We start from the raw sequence: 19229 nt of genomic DNA, 5'->3' as shown, positions 1-19229 counted from the left end.
CTCCAATTGCAAAGTTATACCCATACCTGAAATCCTCGTCTTGATCTTGGTTCTTATGCTTCTCTTCTTCTTCTAAGCTAAGCAATCAATTCCCTACCACCACAAATAGATAAACCAATTTTCCTACACTATCTTTCAAGCTCCACAAGAGGAATACTAAACAATTCTCAAGTTGTTGCTCCCTCTCCAATCACCATAGCAACATCTTGATTTGGACCATATCCATCTATTATGTCTGTAAGATTGGATTCATAACTATCAAGGTCCTTCAATGGTGGGGCATCTCCACATATTGAATGAAAGGGAGGGACACCTGAATTTCCAAACCGAATAAAGGTAGCTCTCTGTCCATACACATAAGCATATGAAAGGAGAAACTGGTTTGACCAAACCTGGAGAACTTTCATCACTCTCTCCTACAAGAACGCCATAATATAAATGTAAAAAAAATCACAAAAATACCCACACAGTCATTACACTAATTATGATATATTTTTTTACGAGCAAAAATTACCAGCTGCCTTGCTAATTGATGACCAATAAGGAGCTTGATCTTAATACATGATCTATTTTCATCATTACTATCCTCAACATGTTCTATTATTTAGAGTGAGATTTCGTGAATTGGCAGGTGTGTTTTTCCACATTTCTGTTTTTATATCCCACACAATTGGAATCCTGCTACATTTGGCCTCCTCTACTTCCCTATGCTACATGTGTTAAAGAGGATACAAAACACTAATGTTATGTTGTCTTACCATAAGTTCTTCCCATTTAGATTTCATTCAAACCAATTATGTGGCAGGAAATAATGTTCCATTATTCTTTTTTATCATCTCTTATTTATGTGTTAGCATGCTTCTATTGTACTAGGTCGTTATGACTATGTCATGTAAATATCAAATTGAATGGGTTTTACATTTGATTTCCATTGTAGTCAACAACTGAATATATAAGTTTTATGTTAGGTTGAATGATGGGACAACACACTTTGATTTCCACTAGTGCTCTCTTTTTCATATACTATCACAAGTGCACAAATACAAACTCACTTTTCTTTTTACTTGGATAAGCAAATGATGACAACTTTGTATTTTGTAGTGACAAGGATAACTATGTATTGGAGCTAGACCTTGAGCCCTTCAATTCATCCTTTCCTTACCCAACACGACCATCTCCTATTGGTAACAGAGTTCAATTTCTGAACCAACATTTGTCTTCAATACTATTTCATGATAAAGAAAGAACACAACCATTGTTGGATTTCCTTCGAGCACACAAATACCAAAGCCATGTCATTTTTCTTTCCTTGGTTAATATATTGCATCATTGTGTTTGATAGTTAATTCATTATTATTCTATGCCAATAAATCTCTATCAAATAGCAGAGAAGGATGACCTAGTTGTTTTAGAGATATATAATATGAATTAATTAAAAATTGATGGGGTTATTTCGACTCTCATCTTTCTATTTCACTTCTTTAGAGAAAATTATATATTCAAATACCAACTCAACTCAAACCAAACTAAAATAGAGAATCCTAGTTATGAATATGTTTCTCTCTCCATACCTTATAATGACATTGTGTTTTTGAATTATACTTGAAGTTCACTAATAATAACCTAGATTTATATATTTCTTTTAGCACCAAATTGAAATCATGGTAAAAATATGAATATCCCATTAAATATGACCTAAATATGATTCAAAGAATAACACCTTTAGTCTGAGCACGTGCAAGAGTAATTTCTGAGGTGTGAAGTTTTTTTTTTTTTTCTTTGTAAAGACTAATTCTATTAACTAAAAATCAAAATCATGTTACAAGGAGGTTGAAGCCTCAGGAAAAAGCATCTGAGAGCATTCAACGCAACAAAATTGTCCCAGGTAAGGGAGACCCAGTTACAGTAAGTGAGGAACCAAGCATAGAAACCAGAATTTAACAACAAGATCATGAGGAAAAGATGGAATAACCACCTATGAAGCTTTTGAGACCAGAAATAAGAGACAAAGACACTAGCCAGAACCAAAAAGAGCTATAGACTGCCACCGCACTAGGAAGAAGAATGAAGCTGCCAAGCTATCGAGGCAAAACCAAAGTTGTAAACCCAAAACCACATGAACTTAACCATACGAACCATCAGAAAAAACCAGGAAGGTCTGAAAGGACCCAGGTGGCCTCATATTGCCACGTTCTCATTCGGAGGCTCCTCCACCACCGGGCACACGTTGCCATACCACATTTCATCATTTCTCGCCATGTTACCCGCATCACTGCCGCCTGGAAGAACCGACGAGGGATGTGTGTCATTGGAAGTGCCTTCACTGACCATCGAGACATAGGCGCCATGAGAGCAGCCACCTGGTGGTTGATTGTCGCTAGGAGCACTGCCCATGTCACGCTACTCACCACTCCCTTTCTCCTAGCTTTCATCAGCCAAATTCTGCTCACTGCCCTAGCTGCCCACTCTGTGACCATCTGGAGAAGGCTCAGACGTAAAGCGCACAGTAGTTTGAGGTGGAGCCTCTTCTTCAGAGAAGAGAATAGTGATATTGGTCGTGATAACAGGCTTGTTAAGGTTCTCTGAAACTTGAAGTGAGTAGTCTGAAAAGCATTGTGTGGAATCGGCCTGCGAGAAGGGCTGAGAGGAGGCGAATTCGCCGAAGAAGAGGGTAGAGTAGCAGGAGGCAGGGGAAGATCCACTGAACAAATAGACTGTGAACGCCCATGGCCACCACGGCTTCCCCACAGTAACTGCTCATGCGATGGTGTACCATGATGAGGCGACGGAAGGGAAGCACAACAATACAGGAAACAATGGCGTGAAGACAATACAGCACAACGAGAATCCACTTCAAGATCAAAGAATAGGCCTGAGAGTGAAAAGAGGGAAGCACAATTCTCATGACAAGAGCACCCGAGAGTGAACTTCTATTAGCAGAGACGGTCCTGCCGCAGAGATACGCATCCAGGAAAGGCCAGAGGCTAGAAGGCTGAAAGCAAACAATGGGAAGGAGAGCCAGGATTGCCATGATTATACCAACCAGAGTCTTGCCTTGGACAAAGTGCGCACTTAATACTGAATTCAAGCCAAATCTCCCTCGCCTGAGGTGAACCTGCTTGAGCTAGATATTCTCATGGATAACTGCACTGATCTACAACTGGCAGTACCAAGTGCTTCCACCCTTCATTAAAACCATCAATTATCATTTAATTCACCTGCATCCGGGTGTTCTACTCCTTCCTGATTCATTTCATTTTTCACAAGGTTTTGGTAATCCAAGAGTTGGGACTCAGAGGCCAGTCTAGAAATTGATCTAGCGTGAAGATCCAACCTGCATTCAACTCCAATGTTAGCAAGTAAGTCAGCAACTTTATTTCCTTCTCGGTGAATGTGCTTCAGAGTGATCACCCTGTGAGAGGAGAGCCATCATTCAATGAGTTCAAGCCTTTTCGCCATTCTTCAGCTGTTGCTCACTTTGCTTGAGGGAGTTCCTTGCAAAATTTTTGAGACCATATTTATGATGATCTAAGAGTCACCTTCTATTATGAGCGGAAAGAATCCTTTACTTTGCGCTAGAATGAGGCCCTGCCAATGACCTTCCAATTCTGCTGAATTATTGGTATCCCATCCCTTTGATCCTAAGAAGGATAGAAGTGGAGTACCCTTATAGTCTCTGAAAATCCCTCCAAAGCCCGAATTACCTGGATTACCTTTCGAGACCCCATCAAAGTTTAGCTGGTATATATGCATGGGAGGGGGTAACCACTTCTCAGGTGAACGACCCACCGGAGGCCTTGTTCCTTTGACAGCCTGTTCTTGATTCCATTGAAGGTTCCAATTAGCCCAAATGGATTATTCTTGGGGAGTAGTAGGAAGGTCCTCCTGATACCAAGTTTTAAGAGAAATGGTTTCCTCGATATTTTGTCAAATGATTTTCCAGATATTCTTCATAGGCGCAGAGTGATCCTTGAAGATTCTACGATTTCTTTCCTTCCAGATGGACCACATGAGGAAGCCCAGAATGAGCTTCCATAGGAAATTTAAAATCTTGCTTTGATAAGGATTCTGATCCCAGTTGCGAACGATGGCAATGATGTCTCCATGAATTCTTCCTTCCTTTTGGCATCGGAAACTAACCTTTTCCCAGAGCTTGCGCGCAATATGACAGGAATGCATGAGATGCTTTATGGATTCCTCCTCTTGTCTGCAGTTAGGGCACATTGAGGGCCCATGAAAGTTCCTCTTCCTAAGATTGTCCCACGTGAGGATCTTGCTATGACATAGGAGCCAGAGAAAGGTGGAGATTTTCGGCCAGATGGAAGGGTCCCAGACTTTGCTCCAGAGAGGATCTTTCACCATATGTTCCTTGATAATGAGATTGTAAACCTCTCTCATAGTGAAGGTTCCTCTTTCTTCATATCCCCATCTAAGGATATCCCTTTCATCAGAGAGCTAGATTCTCCTTTTCATTTATTCTGTGTCTAGAGTTTAATGAACTTGTTGCGTTCCTTGTCTTAAAATCTGATCTGCCTTGATCCATTCCCTGTATTCTTGAGCCGACAAGTTCTTCCAAAAGTTTTTAACCTTGTCATATGATTGCATATCCTACTCCGGAAGTTGCATATGAGAAATTAGGTCCTTTAACTTGGGCATCTGCTGCCAGGAGTCTTCCCAAAACCTTGCAGTGTTTCCATTCTTCACTTCCCAAAAGCTGTGCTACTGAATGAGGCTTCTGTGTTGCTTGGCCGAGTTCCATATGAGGGAGCCCATGCTAACTTCTGACATTCGTATTAGTTCCTCAGTTGGGCATTTGCTTGCATACTTTGTTGTCCAGAGAGAAGCCCAGGGGGTGAGAGGCGTAGTCAACCATTTCCACCAAATTCGAGCTCCCATGACTTCATTACTATGAGAAGGATCCCTTAATCCAGTACCACAGCCGCTCTTTGGAAGACATGAAGTGTCCCGTTTGACAAGATCCCATTTGCGTTTGAGACCAGAACTGCCCCAAAGAAAGGATCTCTGAAGATGCTTGATTTCTTTAAGAACCCATTTGGGAGCCGCAAGGATGGAGAAGAGGTATAGCAGCATAGAATGAAGAACTGCTTTTATGAGGACTAGGCGACTCGCCATATTAAGAGATCTGTGAGTCCAAGAGGAAAGGCGAGCCTCCAGTTTTTCTAAGAGGATATTCCATGAAGAATGCTTCAGGGCTGAGGTAGTCAAAGGAGCTCCTAAATATTTGGAAGGAAGGATAGCAATGGAGAATCCTAGAATGCGGGCTATAGCTGCTTGAGTAATAGCAAGGGCATGGAAAAGGAATATCTAGGATTTGAAATTATTGGTAGATGCTCTTGAGGACTCCGAGAAGTCCGTCAGTAATGATTTGAGCTGACGAGATTCCTGGACAGAAGGATGCCCAAAAAGCATGTTGTCATCAACAAATTGCTGGTGTGTGAAGGCTGAAGAGTTGTGAAAAGACAAGCCTCTAAGAAGCTGAGATTGCTGAGCTAGTTTAATGCTTCGGCCCAATCCTTCTGCCATAATAACAAACAAGAAAGGGGAGAGAGGGTCTCCCTGCCGAATTCCCCGAGAAGGATGAAAAGGAGAGGAGGGAATACCATTGACCAGAACAAAAAAGAAAGAGGAGGAAATGAGACTCATAACCCATCTAACCCAAGGAGGAGCAAAGCCGAAAGCAATTAGAACTTTTTTAATGTACAACCAACTTAAGCTATCAAAAGCCTTTGAAAGATCTATTTTGAGGAGCATACCTGGCTTCTTGGAGTGCTTCAGGGAATGAATTATTTCATGAGTTAGGATGATGCCATCCGTAATTTGCCGACCTTCGACGTATCCAGATTGCTCAGGCGAGATGATGAGAGGAAGCAGCAATTTGAGTCTGGAGGCAATGATTTTGGAGACTATCTTGTAAATTATATTGCACAGAGCTATAGGCTTGTATTTGTCAGGAGTGCTAGGTTGATCCACCTTGGGTACCAGAGCAATGAATGTGGCATTCACTCCTAGAAACATCCATCTTAAGGATCTTGATTCCTCAACCACCTGCCAGACTTCCATCTTGATCAAATCCCAGAAATTGTGGAAAAAGTTGGAGGTGAATCCATCCGGGCTAGGTGCTTTCCCTGCTTTTAGCTGACGAACTGCCAATTCAACCTCCTGTAAGTCTACAGGCTTGAGAAGAAGTTGGTTATGCTCCTCTAAAATAATTTTAGGAATATTTCGAATAATTTTTCTATGGCTAGCAATGTATCTGAATTTGGCTCGCGATGCACTTGTTTAAAATAGTTTAGGAGTTTGCTTTCAATTTCTTCATGTTTTTCCACTTTAACTCCCTGCTCATTTTGAATGTGATTTATGTTGTTATTCATTCTGCGTTGGATGGTGGTACTATGAAAAAATTTTGTGTTTTTTTCTCCATCTTTAAGCCACCTTATTCTTGATTTTTGCCTCCATAGCATTTCTTCCTGCTTAGCCCTTTCTAAGATTTGCGTCTCAAGAACTTTTTCCTATTTTGACAGGCCATCAGAGCGGCCTTCAACAATAATCCTCTGCTGTAGATGTTTCATATCTTGATCAAGGGTGCTCTGAGCCTAGAAAATGTTACCAAAAGAAGTATGATTCCATTGTTTGATCTTGCCTTTAAGATGCTTTAGCTTCTGCTGAAATTGAAACATCTTTGACCCGGTTGGAGGGGAGAAATTGTTCCATTCTGAGTTGATTAAGTTGTGGAAATCTGGGTGAGACATCCAGAAAGCCTCAAAACGAAACAGTCTTCGAATCTGTTTGCCAGGATGCGTCCAATGAAGGGGGATGGGCCAGTGATCAGATCCTATGAGAGGCAGGATGGAAGATGCAAAGTCTCCACCGATATGAATAGCGTTGTCTGAGAGTAAGAATCTGTCCAAACGAGAAGTGATCTGCTGTGACCCTGCTCTCTTGTTGCTCCATGTAAAGAGACCATTATTGAAAGGCAGGTCAATAAGCCAGTTATTCTGAATGAAGTCTTTTAGGGGTTTCCCTTCCTGATTCCCTCTGTTCCTGCCTCCCCTTTTTTCTTCCAGCCTAGTAATCATGTTGAAGTCACCTCCAGAAATCCATAATGGGTGTGATTTGTTAGCATTGATTACAGAGAGGGTTTTTAGGATTTATGCTTTATGCGTAGCCTCTTGGGGAAATACACATTGGTTAAGAGCCCGTGTATATTTGTCCCAATGATGTGAAAAAATTCTTGGAGGAAGTTCTTATTTGCATGGATGTTGTTGAGTCTAATAGCTCGGCCATCCCATAAGATTACAAGGCCTCCAGATGCCCCATCGGCATCCACTACAACAGTGATACTCCCTGGCCATACTTTTGCTGCAATTCTTTCCAGAGCGTTTGAATTGAATTTGGTTTCTTGCAAGAAAATGATTTGAGGTTCTTCTCACATTATCATGTTTTTGAGTAGTCTTCCTTTCCCTGGGCCATCAAGCCCTCTTATGTTCCATGATATTAACTTCATTGGGAAGGATTATGATCAGAGTTATAGTACTTGGTTAGCTTGGAGTACCTGCCTGACTCCACTAGCATTTCTCCTATTCTGATTGTTCGTTGGAGGTTTGTTTTCCTTCCACGCTTTTTGATATCTTTGGTAATGAATCTTCCATCCCAAGGGCTACCAGTCTGAATACCTAAAGATTTTTGCCTTTGCGCCCGAGATAGGATCTCCTCCAGATTCTCAAGTTGTCGATCTGGAATTTTGTCAAAATTGTTTGTATTGCATGCCTACTCTAGGCCCTGGATGTCTAGTTCCCCAATGTCTATAGCCTCTGTTTCCTCCTCCATGATCTGAGATTCATTTAACTCTTCATTTGGTTCTTCTGCTATTCTGGAATCAGATTGTATGTTGTCTACCTCCATTCCTTGAGTATTCCATGTTGGGATCTAGTGCTTATCTGAAGAGGAGGTATCTTTGAGCATAGGATCTGCTTGTAGCGCTTTGGAGTCTACCTGCTTCGATTGTTTGTCCTTCATCATCTCCGTCTCTGGGGGAGCGGGAATTTCAGAGCTCGGGTCATTTTGACGAGCTAATGCTTCGAAGCTGTTGCTCATTGAAGGCTTGGAGGAACTGGCTTGAGGCATTTTAGAATTTGAAGCTGATTTCTTGTGGGTTTTCCTGCAACTGGCTACTTTGGTAAAGCCATCAGCCTCAGGCAAATCAGGTCCAGATGAGAGAGAAGGTTTTTGAGTTAAAGGACAATCCCTGAATAAGTGGCCCAGGGCATGACATCTTCGGCATCTAAATGGCACATGTTCATAATCAATCAACTGAACCCATTCAATATCATCATGGAATAAACTTACCGCATCTGGGAGGGCCTTGTTGAGGTGCATGTAGACGCAAATACGAGCAAAGGAGGTATATCTGCGAATTTTTGTTTCCTCTGCAACTTTTATAAATTCACCCAGAACATTTCCAATCTCTTGTAGGGAAGCTTCATCCCAGTACTCCATGGGAAGTGAGTACAGTCGGATCCAGACTGGAGCCCAACTGAGATCCTCCTTATCAGGGTTGAAGCACTCTACCCACCCTCTGAGATATAGGTCGGCGGCATTGAAGAAGTAAGGCCCTCCATCCAGCACCCTATTCCGATCCTCCAGGCAGTTAAAAATGGCTGTGAAGAACCCTTTTGGCCCCAGCTGCAGGGTTATATGTCCCTTTGGGTTCCATTTCACTGCTATCCATCCTTGCAGTTCCTTCTCAGTCAGCCAAAGTCCTATGAACTTGCCTATCAATGCATGGTCTTTCATAAACTGTATCTGAGCATTGATTCTATGGCTTGGAAGTTCTACCTTCGGACGCTCAGTAGCTACAGGTTTGCATGTTGTTGAGCTGACCTTGGGTTGCTTTTTGTTATCCTGTTTTGTCTGTTGTGAGTTCAGATCCGCGCTGTCCTCACTCTGGTCCGCTGGTTTATCTCCTTCCTTATTCCTTTGCCACCCTTCATCATCCAATGGGGGAGGCGCAGTGCCCTCCCCCTGGGGGGTTCATGGAGTTCTAAACGTTCGAGTTAGGAATGAAAGTCATGAATCCATCAGTATTTGCAGGTCTTCTGCTGTCTGTAGCAACTTGCCGTTGCAGAGAATGCTGAAACCCTAGAACGCAGAGCCCCGCTCCACATTGCCATCGCCTTCATTTTCCCTGAGGTGTGAAGTTTTATTAGATGCATTGTTTGTTTTTTTTTTTTTGGTTAGAAAATGGCTTTCTCTTGCTTTTATGTGACTTTCAATTTATTATATCTAGCATGTTGAGAAATGGGAAAGAATAATGTGTGACATTTATCTTGTAGAAATTGATGTTGAAAGAAAGGATATAGAGTTTAACCAAGCTACAATCCGATTTGGTAAAGGTAGAGGGACATCTTAAAAATTTACTTAAGAATACACCATATACATAGTTTGAACATAAGTAATATATGGCTTTTTCTTTTGCAGATATGTTCTTTTTTCTATCCAAGATGTCACAGCAAGATAAATATTGATATTGTAGAAATTGTTACAGGACCTCATTAAGGTCAATTTTTTTGATGTTCTACTTGATTGATACATTCTCATGACAGGAAGGCTTTAAATACGAATTAATATGTTACCAAAACGAATTATATTCAAATTTTATATATATAAAAGATAAAAATAAATGTCAACTCCTTCATGTGATTGTTACTTGACTCTAGTGTGGGCAGGTTACATGAAATGTGATTGGAAAAAGGATGGGGAGACAATAGAGAGATCATGTCTTGGATATGATTCATTTGTTGTTGGAGATCCTTCAGGCACTTCAACCATCGACTTTGGAAATGTTTTTAGTAAGTATTCCTATGGTTTTTAATGTTGTAATCCTTTCACCTCATGGTTATTTGGGCAAGCAAATCTTTTAAGAATGCGTGATAAGATATTGATGGACAGGTAAACAATTTTTTTATAATTGCAATGTTCATTCCATGATATCCTCTCTTTGTTGTTTGATTGTATTTTGAACGTTTATTTTGATTTTGCTTTACATTTTAACTATGAAATTGAAAGTACTTGGTATTATGTCTGTTTAAACAACAGCCAAAGCTTGAAGATGAAATTAATATTACACGATATTGATTAAAATCCTTTTAATTGTTTTGTATTGAAAGATTTTCATGATTATTAGAAAAGTTTACTTTCATGTTTTTATTTGAGAACATTTTGTTTATAAACTTGACCAAGCTCATGCATTAGACAAAAAAAATTTGTTGTGAATAAAATGACAAGGATTAGACATCACACCTCAGATTATTTGTTTTAACAAGTTATTTATAGCTTGAGATTTTTAGAAGGTAACTTAGTTGGCATGATTGTGCCTAAGCTTTCCCTGGAGGTTGAATACTAAGTTACTAAGGTGTTCTTTTCTATGGTGACTTTAATTTATTTATATAGGTCATTTGGCCACATAGTGGCCACTATCACTCAACTGAAGAAAACTTGTTCGAGTTTCTTGCTTTTATGGGGAAGAATGGCTTTAACATTGTTGATGTTGAGGTATATGTAATATAAATCCTTTATAGTCTACTTTAATTTATATTCTAATGTTCATCATCTTTCATGTCTTACACTCTGCATTCTAGGTTCTTTTGTTTCTAGAAAAGGAACTCAATATTGATGGTAAGCAGCAGGATTTGAAGAAAGAGGAGAACACTAACACTGAAGTGACAAATGCAAAAAGAGAGAGAAGAGAACCGGTCTAGTGGTACCCTTAAAGCCAATATCCCACATAAGACACACACATAGAGATTGATGTTCAAGTCTTCATAGTTGGTGAATTCACCTGCAATGACTTGACAACACAATGATAATGTTTTATAGTGATGAAACAACATTTCATGTGTAAATTGTAGTCCAACCAATGTTAAGTTGGAAACTCATATTGTAATACTTGACATTTCATATAATATAATTTCTGTGGTTGAAATTATTTATAGTTGCACTTGATATTGTTTAGTATTTTAACTAACATATGTAATTTTGAATTTTCATATTAAATGAACCAATTCACATTGTATGATGTTTTTTTAATTTAGTCAAAAAATCATACTAATTAATCTATGTTGATTAATAATGAACACATAAAATCAATCTAAAACTACTAAATTAGTAGTTTATATTGATTAATTATGAACACAAATAAAATCAATATACGACTAAATTAGTCATTTATAATGATTATTAATGAAAATAAATGAAAATAATATAAACTGCTAAATTAATCGTTTATATAATGAATATGAACTACCAAAAAAATATAATTGACTACTGCAAATGATTAATTTTTCATTACAAATGACAACTAAATCCTGCATATATACGACTATTAGTAGCTAATCTACAGTATCCTATAGCCCGACAAAATTTTAGTCATATTTCTTTTCTCATTAATTGGTTTCAAACGATGACTAAAATTTGCCTATATATGACTATTAGTAGCTAATTTACAGCATCTTATAACACGACCAACATTTTGGTCATATTTCTTTGGTCATTAATTGGTTTTCTCAGATGATCATATAGTAATATATTTTGTTATATATTTGGTCATTAATTGTGGCAATTAATGACTAAATCAATAACTAAATTAATAACCAAATTTGTGACTAAATATGCTTCTAGATGATAAAATTGAGACAATCAATTAATGACTAAGCTAAAAATGACTAAAAGTTGGTCGCGTTATAAGATACTGTAAATTAGCTACTACTCGTCACCAACTGAAAAATAGTAATTTATATGCAAATTTTAGTCAATTTTTTAGTAACTAATTAGCCATTTTGTACTAGTGAGACTACAGTTCCCTGTACTAATTCATAAAAAATTTCATCCCTCACTCTAGTTCAGCCTTCACGCTTTAAGGGGCATATGTTACACAGCATTTTGTCACTGCCCCTGTACTCCCCGTTCCTTGATCCTAGAGGACCTCTACAGTGAACCCCACATGCTTTCCCTTCATGAATAAACTCCTATTGTGTCCCTCTTCATGAGCAAATCAATTCCCTTTTGCACCATTTCCCCTGAAACTTCTATTTTGCCCAGTTTACAAGACCGTAAGTAATGACCTTGTCTCCCCTGCACCGATGTGCAGAGATTAGCACTACCCCTAGCACTGATCGGAGCGACTGAGTTATGTTCCAGTCGCGTCGATCCCATTATGGAATTCCTTTTAAATTAGGAGCTGAAGCTTCCAGCTCTAGAAACTTTGTAATGGAAGTCTGGTAAATGGTTTGGTTGGATGGGGTCGAGGATGTCAGTTTGGGCTCATTTCCCCTATAATGATGGAACTACCTCAAGGGATAAGATCTTCTCCAATGAGAAGAGGATCCATCTCCCATCCATTCATCCTATATAAACCTCCCTTCTTCCCAAGCACAAGCTAGTGTTAGAGTTTTAATGTTGGTGTGCTAGTGCTATTTTGGTTTGGAGTAAATAGCAAGCTATTCATAATTGTAGCTATCTACTTGTGTGAGGGAGAAGTGTGATTTGGTTTGGAGTGAAGCCTAAAGGGAAGAACCTTAAAACTATTGTTGATTGAGGCCATCATGGAATGCTAGAAGAAGTGTGTGGGAACCTGGTCTTGTTAGAGGAGAACCACAACGTCAAGAAAATGGTTCTAATATCTCTTTGATATCAATATGTATGCAACTATCGTTTGATTTCCTACATTGTTTGTCATCTTACATATTCATGGCTTAATGTTTCTTGACTTGTTAAGTAGGTTCAATTACAATTTGTCTATTATCACGGTTGTTGTTTGTTGTTGTTTACTTGTTTCAAGTGCTTGAAGAAGGAAGAAAGAGATAGTTGGAGCGAGCAATCAAGGACATCATCGAACGGGATAAGCGTAATAAGAGGTAGGCCCTCTTAATTGGTTCTAACCTAAGGAAATCTTCCACAGAATGTATATGTTGTGGTTAGACCCATCATCAGGCTAGAGGAATTTGTTTGTGTCCGCACTTATAATTTTACTTCACCACACTGATGGAATATTTTAAAAGTATGGAGAAAAAAATGGTTACAAGGGGAAGGAGAGAATTTATTTACACTGATATGAATAAATCACTTGAAATTGTTGATCAGAGTTTTTAGTAGTTGGTTGTGTATCAATGACATGTGAATCTATCCTTGAAAGAGAAGAATAGCGATAAGATTTGGTCTAGTGGGTTAGTGAATGTTGCATGTGTTCCAGAAGTATTTTATTTCAAAGTAATCATTTATTTGTATGTATATAATTTTGATTTAAAGACAAGAACAAATATCATAGTAGCCAAAAATACTCCTATCTCTTTGACTTTGGAGGCATTCATGCACATATTCAAACTATCGAATCTAGATATGTGCTTAGATTTGTCAAAACCAAATAGTTTTTTAGAGTCATAATAAAGTGGCCTGAACATCATACAAGAGTTCATTTCTCCAAATTCTAAGGTTCCTTCTGATCTTTCATCTCTATATATTACTTTTTTTAGACAATCGTTTTGAGAGTTTTGTTGGTTGTGTGCTCATTTAATGGGCCAAGAAACTACATCCAGTGTCCCAAGATCCATTCTCCATGTGCTTCATTATTCATATAAAAAAAATTATGTGTTTGTATGAGCTTGTCTTATTTCTAATGAATTGGCTTTTCAATTAGTGAATTTGCTCAAAAGCAATAGATTCTTCATGACAATCTATCTGATAGCAGCCCTTGTCTCGAATCATGTCTTTAATTACTTGTCACATAACCCTAACTTTATTTTTAACAAAGGACTAATGTGGTTTTGTTATCCCATTTTATGGAGGTAGGAAGCTACTTCAAATATTTGTCTAATTCAATATATTTTTGTAAAGCAAGTTATTTGCACGATAACTAAAAAAGATCCCCATCGAATATCTGGTGAGGTGAAAGTTTTCCTATAGGGAAAAGGGATACATTGAGAAAGAGGAAATAATACGATTATTCAATTTTATGGGTTTTGAGGTAAACCACTATTGCTTCCTATAATTGTTATATACATGTATTATGTTGCCGAAGTCTGCAGGAAATACTATGATTTGAAATTTAAATTTGAACAGAAAAAGAAATGAAATAATTCTTTTCCATTTACCGTTGGACAAGTAATTATGAAGAATGGAATCCACCTTCCATAGATTGTGAATTCTTTGAATTTTTTTAATTTAAAATAAGTTTAAGCCTTGCAAGAATTATCGCACATCTAGTTGCTATTAAATGTGAACGCTAGTTGATAAAACTTGCAAATGAAAGAAAAAAGAGTCATAGTGCTACAAGAAATAATAAAGAACTGACAATGATTACTAGAGAAATTGCTAAAGAAGTGAGCATCGACACTGAAACAAAGTGTAAACAAAGAGGTAGAAAACCTGCACAATCTTCAGTTTGCACATCTAAAACTACTCCAACTTCATATTCAAGTGAAAGAAAATGAAAAGATCCTGAAAGTGAAAATTTGATTTACGATCAACTGGCAAGGATGACAAGGATCCTTGACAAACACTTATTCTAGAGAAAATGCACATTACTAAATTGGAAAAATCTAGAAGTCCCCTCAAAACAAGAAGCGATGAAGAATTTATCAATGTGGAAATTGAAAACAGTTCGTTATCTGATTGGGTTAGTACTGCTTTGAACAAAATTAAAAAAATAATGGAGCAAATTCCAAAAGAAGTTTCTAGTTTCGATGATCGCTCTGTCACTTTTCAAGATGCAAACTATAACAGGGACATAAAACTTTTAAACTTAAAAAAGTAAGGATGCATAATAAGAAAGCTATTGATAAAATAGAAATGAATGTTCATATGTTTGGGATTGCAACCAACGATGTTATGATATTCCATGAAGTTACCATGAATGCACTTGCAATGTCTATTGAGTAACAAGAAGTAGAGAACCTAGTACTGAAAGCAATAATAGAAGAGCTGTAAAATGCTTTATATATGGGTCCTTTGCTGATGACTCTAGTCACAATAGACATTGTGATATGCAATTCCCACTGTGAGTACATCTCATGGATCTATTAAAGCTCTGAAACTTTTTAATGTAGTCAAATGCCATATTGTCACTAATATATGCCAAATGTTAGAAATAATTGAACGTGCATGGAAGAAAAATTCTCATCTACTACAGTTAGCATAGGAAATCAACTCATTTCTTGATTTGGTGAGAAGTAATATTAATGAAGACAAATGTTTTGTTAACAATGACTTGCTTGCTTTTAGTCAACGACTTGAATTGTTGTCTGATCTGGACAAAAAGAATAGAGAAGTGTCAAATTCTAATTGAATGAGGAAAATTAAAGTTTTATGGTCCAGAAGAATCAGTACACTAGAAAACATTAGTTCTGAATGAGAGAGCATAAAAAATAGAATTAGTGATGTGTTTCTAGAGGTGCTGCAAATTGTTCAAGATCTAGATGGCCCACGCATCATACCGATTTTTGAATTGATCACAAAAGATATGTTAACTTTTGAAATGGAAAAGTTAAAAGAGTTAATGGAAAAATAGTTTGATGATATAACTGATTTACTGTAGAAAAAATTAGAAAATGGCTAGTTAGCTTTGTTAATATTAATGACAAGAATTATGTCTTAGCTACTCAATTACAAGAAGAGGCCATGGAGATAAAAAAGAAGATATTCAATCAACATGTTAGGCTAGAGATTACAATGGGTCCAATGAAATAATTTATTGAAGCTACATTGAAGACATTGGTTCGACAGGTCATGGATGTGGAAGACAACTGATAGTGAAACAATTAGAGTATATGCTTTCACATAATGTAAGTGTCCTTAAATATTCACATATTTTTTTTTGTTTACTAGTATTCAATCATTGTGATTTGTTAATTTTATTAATGTCACCTAGTCTAGTTGCTCAATGCAGTTCCTTGTTTTATTTTTCAGTTTCCTCTTTCCATATTACGATTCATGGGAGCCAATTCTCAATTCCCATTGGGATAAACACATTTACTTTTCCAGAATGCAGAAGCAGGTAGTTAAAGAGAAGATTCCATAATAACATAGTGAATGAGCTAATGAACTAAGCCATTGAGCATTTTCATTACCAATATAAGTGATTTCTACTAAGAATCAGAGTTCTTGATGATTTTCATAAGATCTTGTATGCATCTATATTATGTTTATTTATTTTAATCATAGTTATGATGATTGAAATTTGAAACTCGATATGTTTCATGTTACTATGATTGTATTGCTTAATATTAGATGCTTATGCTTTGAGATCTTATATTATGTCATGGATACATATATGCCAACAACATAAAATAGAAATGTGGTTAAGAGTGTTTTAATTTTTAAGTAGTTTTGTTCGCTATGAAAATTGAATAATGTTGATTGTCTTTATATTTTAAATTTGTACAGAGTGTAATACTTCGAGAAAGGCTTTATTATGTTTTTCCCGCGTCTCCCTACTGTACATAATCGAAGCTTTTTATTATATTTCGAAATGAAATTGATATATTGATTTTATGTGATTTCGATTTCGATTTGATTTCGAATGGTTTTGTGCGGCACTACACAACCTTTAACCAATTAATTAACAATCAAGTTTTGTGCTGAGAGCTTTCATCATGCAAGGAGATTTCATTGTGTAGAGAGATTTCATAAACAATGAACGAAGATTCTTCCACACATATTTATTTCGAAAAAAATTTCCATAACACGATAATGCATTGCACATACTGAAAGCTTTGTAGAAGGAAGTTTGTTTTCCATCTGCACTTCGTACAATACAAACATTGACTTTCTCATCACACAATTAAAGCTTCTGCATCTCCACATTCTCCTATAATTCTAATACATATTGTTGAGTGGATACATTTGTGATGTTTGAAGGTATTGAAAAAAGTTATATGTGGACATAATAAAAACAACAGGAGCTCTTCAGACAATAAAAAATTTGACTCACAACACAAGGAACTTGTCACCACATTGGACAACACTGCTAGGTGATATGAAGTTTTTTGTATATATTGAATTACTTTCCCAATGAAACCTTGTAGATAGTGTGAATGACATTACCGAATTCGGAATTAAAAAACAAAAGTTAATTGCATTTATCGGGATTATCAAGTTTTCTCAAGAGGGATAAGTAGTGCATGGATTATTGCTTGTGAAAACAAGCTGTGTGTGGAGTCTTGCTTGTGTGGAGATTTTCATATAGTGAAATTTTCATGCAACCAAAGTTGTGCACAAGTGTAGAAATTTTTTTCATGAAATCAACTATAGCCTATTGAAACTCCTATCTCGTATAATGCAGACGTGGTTGGCCTATATTTCTACACAACAATTTCTTCACATAGTAGCATAACCAATGGAAAAATCAAAACTATCGAGAACTAGATTCTTTCATGAAAATCCATATTGGAATACATCACATAAACAAAAAAGGTAATGATCTCATTGATTCATTGTAACAACATTTCCTGAAAATTGTATGGACTTTTAAACTACTGTTTAGCGTATTGTGCTCTTGGAAAAAATAAAAATAGCCTTAGTCTCCAAGACATATTGATGAGGGGCTCTATTTGTGAACGTTGTAACAAGATCTACATGCAGAGATAAGAAAATTTGATTTAACTTCCACATTCTTTACAAGGAAAATATTTTTTTTCCTTTTGCATTGCAACCTTAGTATTTAATATCAAATGAAGTCTAGTGGAGGGTGCTCGCAACATACAGATGGCACCCACAGATTGGGTGAGATGTACAATGGTCATGACTGGGTGATATGAGCAGTAGTCAAGACGATGTGTCGAAAAAGCAAGCATGAGTTTAGTGAAGTAAGCCATAGGGTGACGTGCGATACATGATGATAGTTGCGTCTGCATGACATGATTACTCAGCTCATATAAATAATATGAAGGTGCATAAGTTGGAAATCATCAACAAAGTTCGTTCAAAAGGATAGAAAACGTACAATATATCTCAAGTCACAAGAAGGAAATGCAACAAAGGAGAATTCAAAGAAAAGTGAGGCTTTCATTTTGTAGACTACCACATTCATTATTACAAACTACCACATTCATTATTTGAAATCATTAAAATTTAAATTAATGTATCAAAATTAAAACTAATTATCTTATATATTAATTTCGATATACATTTAAAATTTAAACTAATATATATATTAATTTTCCAATTAGAATTCACTTTTCGTTGAGATTAACAAGCATTATTGTATATGCCATTATTTCAAAGCATTGAGATATCAAATCCAAAAGCATGATTTTCAAACCATTAAAATATCAATATTGCCATGTATTTTCAAAATTAATGCAAATGCATATGTGTGAGACTGTGGAGGAAGTCCATTATGTAGGGGAAGCTTTCATTATACATACTTCTACATTCCACACTATCTATTAATAATAAAATAACCACTAGTCTTGGGCAGGACTAATGAAGACGTTTTCAAGATTTCATTCTACAGACCTCAACACTCTGCATAATCTACTAATAGAAAAAAAATGAAGGATGCCTAATTAAATGGAGATAACCATAACATCATTATTCGCAATAATGACCAAGGTAAGTGATGGACCCATATAATATTATTGGTAATATCTTAACAATACATAATCCATATCTCTATTTTCTGAATATCACTAGCCAATTGAGTAAAGTTTGTGCAGAGTGCGGACAAAACTTTGTACAATGAAAGCACTCTGCATAATGAAATATTTTCACATAAAACTTTCTGTATAAGTAGTGTAAGCTTTGTTTATGGTTATGTTTGTAATAGTTGAATCGATGAAAACAAAACAAGTTGTAAAGTAACAAGATCTTCAAAGCAAGAAGTAGTCATGAAGAATTGTTCACGAAACATTGACCAAAGGTTGTTGAAATATTAATACAAATGCATACGTGTAAGACTACAGAGGAAGTCCATTGTGCGGAAGAATATTTCAAGATTTCATTGTACAGACATCTACATTCCCCACAATCTATTACTTTAATTAACTATGAACAAATTTTGAATTAATATTATTATGTTTCGTTGTGCGGAGGTTTGACTGTGTGGAGGATGGGGTATATGTGAGAGAACGGGGGTGCATAGGGATCTTTATTTCTCATGGACAAAATTAATGTTGAAATTTTTCCTTGTGCGGAGCTTTTATTGTGTGGAGAATGAG

This window comes from Pinus tabuliformis, chromosome 8, assembly GCF_031772625.1.
Source record: "Pinus tabuliformis cultivar Carrire ecotype Pingquan chromosome 8, CPIR1, whole genome shotgun sequence".
NCBI classification, from domain to species: Eukaryota; Viridiplantae; Streptophyta; class Pinopsida; order Pinales; family Pinaceae; genus Pinus; species Pinus tabuliformis.
Note: the sequence above shows the minus strand (reverse complement) of the source record.